The sequence below is a fragment of the Phaseolus vulgaris genome, chromosome 4 (genome assembly GCF_051622355.1).
Source record: "Phaseolus vulgaris cultivar YP4 chromosome 4, ASM5162235v1, whole genome shotgun sequence".
NCBI classification, from domain to species: Eukaryota; Viridiplantae; Streptophyta; class Magnoliopsida; order Fabales; family Fabaceae; genus Phaseolus; species Phaseolus vulgaris.
The window spans coordinates 47931987-47941945 of NC_143501.1; the positions used below are offsets into that span (position 1 = coordinate 47931987).

Genomic DNA, 9959 nt, shown 5'->3' on the forward strand with positions numbered 1-9959 from the left:
GGTAACCACGGTCCTTTTCAAATAAAAGGTCAATGTTAGTTTCGGGATCTAGAAAATTATGGGGGTGCAGGAAAAAACATAGGGGTGCAGGAAGAAGAAGCCTAGGTTTTATTTTGCACTCTATTGGTCTAGTTGAGTCGAAATCTACTTTATCTTTTTTCTAACATCATCATCAGCTTTAACTCATTTGTGTTAATTTTACCTATGTTGTTTAGCACTGAAAAATTTGTTGTTTCTTATTTTATTAATCTTGTTAGTGATATTTTTCTTTAAAAGCCTCCTTCTAATTTTTTTCACTGATAATAGTTAATTGTGATATTTTCTAGGGTTGTACTGTTTTGTTATTTTTCAAAGTCCATTTTTTTTTTAATCAGCAATAAAGATTTAATAAATAGAAGTACTAGGGGTACTCCAACCCATTTACACAATTCCTTATACTAGAGAAAAGAGGTTTCCAAATAACATGCCTAAACATAGACATATTCTACACATATATCTGCTAATCTTAACCTCTTTAAAAACAACAAGATGTCAATACATAAACCAAAATAGTTATCAAGGAATCTTGTAACTTAATCAAATTCCAGACTATAGGCGTATCAACTCAAAAGAAAGACTTTGCCTCCTTGCTATCTACTGCATTTTCCAAGCATCCATTATGATTAAAGTTGTACCCCAAGGACATTACTCTCATCCAAACCAAGAATCCAACAAAAAGCAAAGAAAGGGTGTTAATCATCAATGTATTGATTTTAAACATTCATATACATTAATACACCAATCAGAATAATAGAAATTTGACTTTGGAAATTTATAACTTACCCATGCCCACGCCTTTACTTGGGCCAAAGCAAAAATTTCAACAGGATCCACCACTGCATTATTGAAAATTATCCTATTCCTATGATTCCAAATTCCCCAAATAATAGAAATCCACACACATTTCCAAACACAATTTCCCAAGTAGTTTAGACCCATAAAACCTATTTGTTCGAAATGTTGAATAGCATTATCACAATGTACAAAAGCTCTACCAGCCCAAGCATCAGACATACACCATACTTTAGAAGTCACTTTACATGTGAAGAAAAGATGATTTACTGTTTCAAGCTCAGACCCACACATGACACACATTCCCCTTCCAACCTGAATTCCTCTATGTACTAAATTATCATATGTTGCAATTTTACCAAATAAAACACGCTAGGCAAAGTAATGTGCTGATGGTAGTGCTTTTATGCTCCAAAAAGAATCAAAATTGAAATCAGAGCATGAATGTGACTGCAAATTATTTTGTTGGCAAAGGATTTTATAAGCAGAATTAACAGTAAAACAATTCGAGATATCACCTACCCACACCCACTCATCATTTCTACAAGCATCTATTTTAATAGTCTTCAATTCATCCATAAATTCATTTATAATTTCATTTTCCCATAAAAACCACTCTCTTCTCCATTCTATTTGCCATACCCACTGGTTTTCTTGCCATACCCCATATTTATCTACAGAGCCCTCTTTAAGCACTGAGTTTGAAAAAATTCTGGGATATCTGTTTTTCAAAGTATCATTCCCTATCCAATGGTCTGTCCAAAACTTAATATTACTCCCTGCACCGACCTTCCACCTTCTATGATTATCAAACCAAGAGTTTGAGTTTCCTCCGCACACCTTCTTGATATCTCTCCACCACCAAGATTCAGTATTTGACACAACACTATCATCTAACTCTCTCCAAGACCCATATTTAGATTCCAATACCTGTTTCCAAAGTCCTGATTTTTCACAACCAAGTCTCCATTTCCATTTCCCAAGAAGAGCCATATTAAACAACTTTACATCCTTAATTCCTAGTCCTCCTTCCGATTTAGATTGACATAGAAGGTCCCACTTAATCCAGGCTATCTTCCTTTTATCACTTCCCCATCCCCATAGAAAATCTCTTTGTAATCTTGTGATTAAATTCCCAACTGTTGTAGGCATTTTGAACAGAGATAAGTAATATAAAGGGACAGCTGAAATGACAGATTTTATCAAAGTAACTCTTCCAGCAAAAGATAAAAATTTTCCTTTCCAACTAGAAAGCTTGCTTTTAATTTTTGCTATCATATCATTCCAAAACACTTTTTTCCTATGATTATCTCCCACAGGAACCCCTAAATATTTAAAAGGAACTTCCATTTGATTACAATTTAAAATCGCAGAGTATCTTAGAATTTCAGTATGTTGTGCACCTATACCTGCGATTTTACTTTTTCGAAAATTCACCTTCAACCCAGACACAAGTTCAATACATCTTAGAATACATTTAATTGTTGTAATGTTTTTCACATTATCCTCACAGAAAAATATAGTATCATCAGCAAACTGTAACATACTAACCTCAACCTGATCCAAGCCTACTTTAATCCCATCATAGAATCCTTTTTGTTGGGCCACTCTCATGACTCCAGCCAAACCTTCAGCCACTATAAGAAATAGAGATGGTGCTAAAGGGTCGCCCTGCCTTAGGCCCTTTGTCGGTTGGAATTGTTCTGTAGGACTTCCATTGACAAGTATGGATATAGATGATGATTCTAAGCAACTCCTAATCCATCTAATCCATGTATTTCCAAACCCCATCCTTTGTAACATATAAAATAGAAAATTCCAATCCACAGAGTCGTAGGCTTTCTCAAAATCAGCCTTAACAATGATACACTTACTCTTCTTCTTTCTTACCTCCTCTATAACTTCATTTGCCACAATTATGCTATCAAGAATACCCCTTCCTTGAATGAAAGCTGATTGTTTATGATCAATGATTATATGCATGATTTTCTGCAGTCTTCTAGCTAAAATTTTTGCTATGATTTTGTAAAAACTGCCAACTAAGGATATTAGTCTAAAGTCCTCTAATCTAACAGGGTTAGCAATTTTAGGGATGATTGTGATAAAAGAGGCATTACATCCTTTTGGCCATCTACCCCATCTTTGAAAGTAACATACAGCTTTATATAATTCTATATTTATAATCTCCCAAAATTCTTTAAAAAAGCTAAAATTAAAACCATCTGGTCCAGGGGATTTATTACTATCACAGTCCCACACTGCCTGTTTCACTTCTTCCATAGAGATTACCTTTATCAAAGCCCTATTATCCTCACTGCTAATATTTGGGAAGGGAACATTATCTAACAGCAATTGAATTTCTCGTGAGCCCGTGAATCTTTCTTTATAGAACCTTAGAACTTCCCCCTTTACCCTTGATGGTTCCTCACACCATTCATTCCCTACATACACCCCGTTCAATCTGTTTTTATTTGACCTCCATTTTATAATCTTATGAAAGAATTGTGTATTTAGATCTCCTTCCTACAGCCATTTAATTCTTGATTTTTGTCTATTAAGCATTTCAATTTTTAGGCACAGATTTTTCAAATCAGCAAACAAAGATTTCCTTCTTTTTTTCTCATCCTCATTCAATCCACCTTGCTCATCTTTTGTGTCTAGATTGCTAATCATCTGTTCTAGGTTAATTAATTTTGTCTGCAATGAGCCAAACACCTCTTTATTCCAAGTATTAATCCTTTTTTTTAAAGATTTCAATTTTTCCTTCATTTTCCATATTTCATTTCCTTCAAAATTTTGATTTTCCCAATCATTCTTAACACAATCTTTAAAGCTTTTGTCTGTTTGCCACACATTTAGATATCTAAACGGTTTTGGTCCCCAATCTTGATGAGATTGTTTTATAATTAAAGCACAATGATCAGATACCGTTCTATTTAAAGCATATTGTTTACATTGTGGCCAAACATCCATCCATTCCAGGGACAATAGTGTCCTATCCAATCTTGATTTTGCCTCCCCATTAGTTCTATACCAAGTGTATCTCCTTCCTACCATAGGTATGTCAAATAGTTCCATTTTTTCAATGAACTCATTAAAATCATTCATTTCCTTTTTGTATGAACCCAAATGTTGACAACCTATTCTCTCATCTTGTTTTCTCACGGCATTAAAATCACCAAGTATGCACCACAACTTATTTTGATTCTGTTCTTTAAAAATTAAAATTTCCTCCCACATTATTCTTTTTTCACTTAAACTACAAGCAGAATACACATTTACCACAACAATTAATTGATTTTTATCAAGCATTATCCCTTGAGCAATAACAAAGCCATTTCCTATGTAATGATATTCTAATTTAAAAGCATTATTATCCCAGATGGTAAGGATTCCCCCTGCACCTTTGTCAGCATTCTTATGTATCCAGTTTATGTTCGATTTCCCCCACATATTTTGGCATATCTCAAAATTTATATTTTTCATTTTAGTTTCTTGTAAGCATGCAAACTGTATAGCTTCCTTTGATATAATATTTTTTATGTATGTGCGTTTGTGTTGTGAGCCTAACCCTCTACAATTAAAACATAATATTCTCATTAATCAACAGTCTCATTCCCCCCTTTTCTAGACAGATTACACTGTTGGTCCCTATTTTCCAGAAAATTTATTTGTTTTATAACATCGTCCTCATCCCCAGAATATGTAAACCCCAATTTTTTCGCAAGATCCCATAATTTCACCGCATCCATAGGGCTATTTTTCAACCAAAACATCCTATTACAATTTCTAATTCCAGAATCAGAGACAGATATAGATGGTTTTTTATTTGCTAACCTTTTGGATGTTCTTTTCACCCCTCCATTCGGTGCATGAGTCGACTTTCTCCTTTTTCTACTGGATTCACCAATGAGCATGTTGGACCGCTGGAGCAAGGAGCTGGGATTGATTTTTCAAAGTCCATTGAGAACAAGGATCTTCTCTTATTCCTAATTATATGAAGTTATTTATAACTTCAGTATTTTTTTCTCCCAATTTTATTAAATAGATTATTAACAACACATGTCACAATGTTGAAATTTTTTTATGAGCAAAAAGTTTATACAGAAACTGAGTAGTAGCAGAACATTTGAAGACAAAAGAACTATTATTACATATCAAAAGATTTTCAGTAAAAAAAATTATAAAATATATAATAGTCTTAGAAACCATGTTATAGTAATTAAATTAAAGACGTGTAGATGAATTTGGTGGTGGATCGTAGAATCTGCCCCGCGGTTTATTACGCCAAGGTGAAGGAGGTGGACTTGGCATGACTCCCAGTTTTCTCATTTTCAGATCTGCAAATTACAATCACAGCACGTTATTAAGTGTTGAATATACATATAATTAATAAGCTTCTAAATTCAATAAAATCTACTTTTACTTTACCTGCTAAACACTTACCAGGACCGTCATTTATCAAACTTAGTGATCGTGATCTTACAATTTTAAACACATGCTACAATCAAAATCTTGGACAACAAGAAAATAAATGCTTATGATGTTGAATCACTTGGCTTTTCATTTTGTGTTCTTTTTTGGGTTCTTTAGAATTTTGGAACATGTCTAATGTAATTGATCATTACAAAGTTTGAATCTGCTAGAATCTGTAGGGGGAAAGAGGTAGATGATTTTCATGTATCAATATGTGGTCTATGTCTTAGGAATAGTTAACCTTCTACAATTGTAAGGTCCTAGATAGGTTTTGGTTCTGTTTTTAAAAGTTAAACAGTAATCATAATATTTCTTTCTTGTGTAATAGGGTTAGAATATTTCTAACATGTTCTACATTTATTTATTAATCTGGTGAAAACATAAGTTTTATAATAATCCTTTCAAAATAATAATATTATAATGTTTTTAAAGAATCAACAAAACCCTACGTTTTGAAGATACACTAATTTCTCCAAAAATAATGAACATGCATGCATGACAAATACGTGGTGGAAGTGATCGTGATTATCTTCTTCTATGCATTCTGATGATTCATTAGGAAGACTAACCTGAACCAAAGCTCAACTGCAAAAGCAAAAGAAAGGCTATGATGAACAGAAGAAAACGTGGAGAGATTGATGAGAGACTCAAGATGTTAGCCATCATCTCACACTGCTGAAACTTGATAGTATGCTTCAGAATCAGAAATCAAGACAAATTTATAATGATGTAAGAAGAAAACCCTAACTTTTTTTCTTCCATTTCATACTACATCAATTGAAAATATGTAACAAAGTCCTAGAATTTGTGATGGGATTGACGAAGAAAAATAAAATCAGGTCTATTAGTATTACTTTGACTAGTCAATAATAATTATTTTTTATTGCCAAAGTCAATAATCAAATGAGAAAGATTGCGTAGTCGTCACGTTAAAATATATAAATTATTTTTTTATCAGTAAAAAAAAAAAATAAAACTATTGATACTAATTTAAAATCTAAAATATAAATTTTTTATAACTAATTTAAATACTAATTTAAAAACTATTTTATAAATTTTTATATAATAAAAATTAATTTAAATATTAATAATTTTAAATTATTAGTATTAAAATAGTATATAATTTAATTAATATAATGATTAATTATTTTTATAGTATCATTAATAAAAATTTAAAAATAATTTTTAAAATGATTTCTTTTCAAAATTTGTTTTTCAACAAATAAGTTTATTCGTATTGAACCAGTTTAGGTATAAAATTTTATTGTGCATCCTATTGGACCTAGTTGAGTCAAAATCTACTTCCTTTTTTTCCTAAGCATCATCATCAGCTTTAAATCATTTGTATTACTGAAAATTTTGTTGTTTCTTATGTTATTAACTTTGTTGATGATATTTTTCCTTAAAAATCTTCCTTCTAATTTGTTTTACTAATAATAGTTAATTGTGGTATTTTCCTTAAAAAGCTTAAGATGGTACACTAATAATAACTACCTCTGTTAATATTTTTTAATCAGTACAAAATAAATAAATATATTTTAAAGGTCTCTCAACTCTTATAAAAGCTTCTTAATATATAAACACTACAAACACCCAAAACAGAAAATTGATACCTTTGCTCCCTAATTATTATTCAGCAATTTTTAAGAGCTAAGTAAGAAGTGCATAATTATGCAGTATAGCAATTGAAAAAGTCCTTGCAGCTGGATGAAATATACCTCTATTAATTAAATTCCTAATACTGAACCAACCCGTCAAATACTTAACACGTTTTGCATTAAATTTGCCAAGTACAAAACCTAACACTGTAAAGCTTATGCCAAGGTGGATGACGCATAGGTGAAGGAGGTGGACCTGCCATCACACCCAATTTTCTCATTTTCACATTTGCAAATTAAGATCACATCATGTTATTAACTATTGGAGATACATAAACACATTATTATTATTATTATTAAGAATTGAATTTAACTCAATCTTGTAAAACCAATTTATAAACCAATTTATAAAATGAGTTATATACAAACGAGCCACACTACATGATATTGGTGACCGATCGACCAAATGATATTAAATATCAAATAAATGATATGTGACAAGTATGGTAATCAAGGTAACACCCTGACAAATTTGGGAACTATGATACAGCCCATGAACAAGATAGTTCACTGCTAAACACTATAAATCATATTAATGGCTGGAAGGATTTGTTTAATCAAGTCTGTCCTTTCGTCTATTAAGTTACACATTTACGTTTGATATTTAATTTATGTTAGGATAGAGTAGAAATGAGAAAATTGATGAACTTATAAAGAATAACTATGTTTCAGATGGATCGGGATTAAGTTTGTCCAACATAAATATGTGAAGTGTAATTTCGAGAGTTTTGTTTGACGACATGTCAAACACAGTGTTGATTCTTTGACTACTCATTCTCTCGCGGATTGACACTTGAACTCTATACTCTGCTTAAAATGTTATGTGTAAGGAATAGGGATGTTTTTATGATATTATTATTTTAATTCAAATATAATATATAAAATTAGTTTCATATATATATATATTATAAAAATTAATTTTATAATAAATATTAAATTTATTTTCAAAGATCCGTGTGTTACACTGTTTTGAAAGAATAGCCTACACTACAAGAAAATATGAAATAGAAACCAAATTTTAGAGACCAAAATAATTAGTTGCAATAGTAACTAAATTAGAGACCATTTTAGATTGTTAATTTGGTCTCTAAAACCTGATTGTTAATTAGATACCAATTTAGAAACTATTTAACAATAATAGAAACTAATATAGAAATCAAAATTTTGTTTAGTTTCTAAAATGGTATCTAATTTAGTTACTATTGCAACTAATTATTTTGATATCTAAATATTGGTTTCTATTTCATGATTTTCTTGTAGTGCTAACACGATCTAATCTAAATAAGACTTCCTAAATATTCTGCATCTTTTTATATTTGTTCTGATTTTTTATTTCTTCTGGACAGTTTTGAGGCAAGTGTTCCTAATGTTTGGAATAATGATAATAATATGTCAATTAAAATTATTTGTTATTATTTTTAAATTGTTTTGTTTTTATGAAACTAAATTTATATAATAATATATATTATATTTTTAAAATAAATATGGGAGTTTTGTTTACATGTATGAGAGAAAATCACGATACCTTCTAATTTGACCATTGACTGGTTAAAACGTAGACAACGGATTGAAATGCTTTGTAACTTGACTTGACTTTGTTCCCTTCTTGACTTCTTTCCACATGGAGAGAAATTTCTGGTATCTTTCAACTTCATTACACACTAAAACGTAGACATTACTGGATCTACTCGAATTCTATGATCATTCAATCTCCCATTAAAAGAAAAACACTGTTGTAGATTCTATATACACATGAGGACATTTATTTATTGTATATAAATAAAGGCAAATATCACTTTATAAGTCGGTTTTATGAGGTTGAGTTAGACTTAAAGCTCACTTTTTAAAATGATATCAGAGTTATTTATAAGCCGATTTTATGAGGTTAAGTTATGCTTAAAGTTATCATAGACTTAGCTTTTTCCTATTTTTGCACATGAATTGAAACGAAACATGTTCCGCACTCTCACTCTTTTCCTTCTGTTCTGTGTAACTGCAACGCTTCTTCTTTCAAATAAGTCTGATGTGAGCTTCAACACTTAGTCTATATTTTATTTTATCAGCAATTAATAAATACATTAAAGAAACACTAGGAGTGTTTCACTACTAATTAGTAGCAGAATGAAAGCTACAAACAGAAATGAAAAGATGGGACAAAACTTGTACTTTGGCACTAATTTTTGAACTGCACTATGCATGAATGTGCAAAATTCTACTGCAGCAACGCTGCATAAATTCTTCAAATTGGTAGTGCAGCAAAACTGCACAATTCTAATTTGTTATGCAGCAAAACATTTCTAACAAACCACAGTGCCATTACCTAATCAATGCTGGTTCATTTACTTATGTAGATATGAAACCAACTGCAAGCAAGCTCTTAGTTGTGTTCAATTCAAATTTATTCCTACCAATTCTGCATAACTCTTCATAGATAGTGCTCCTGACTTGGTGCATATGGATAGCTCAACACTGGGCTAAGGAGACCTTACTTTATGGACTACTGATTTTTAAAGGGATCAAAGACTCCTTTTTAACATGATTCCAAAATAGATAATCCTTCTGAATTGCTAAACCACGCCTTCAGCTCCTGCAGCTCCCACCTACAGCTCCTACAACTTCTTCCTCTATTGATTATATTCCTAATACTGAACCAACCAGTCAAATACTTAACACGTTTTGCATTCAATATGCAAAATACAGAACCTAACACTGTAAGATTCAACATGTTTTCTGGTGATATCTGATCAAATAAAATGAAAATTTAACTAGGAGAGGAAGATAACGTATTCATGGATGATACCCAGGTGTACTAGGTCGATTAGGCCCAGGTGAAGGAGGTGGGCTTGGCTTGACACCCAGACCTGCAAATTAAGATCACAGCACGTTATTAACTGTTGAATATACACATAATAAGCTTTTAAATTCAAGAAAATGTTTATTGTTTATTGGTAAATTAAAAAAAAAATGTACTTTTACTTGGTAAACACTTACAAG

The 9959-nt window shown here is 31.2% G+C and overlaps 1 long non-coding RNA gene across 1 annotated transcript; it reads right to left on the bottom strand.

Annotated features, from left to right (window-relative positions):
• Positions 1 to 365: 365 nt before the first annotated feature.
• Positions 366 to 6013, bottom strand: LOC150028140 (uncharacterized). Its single transcript, XR_016520300.1, has 3 exons — positions 5877 to 6013; positions 4669 to 5171; positions 366 to 689 (listed from the first exon to the last, which is right to left on the bottom strand). It is a non-coding gene; the product is annotated as an uncharacterized LOC150028140 (long non-coding RNA).
• Between the last annotated feature and the right edge of the window lie 3946 nt (positions 6014 to 9959).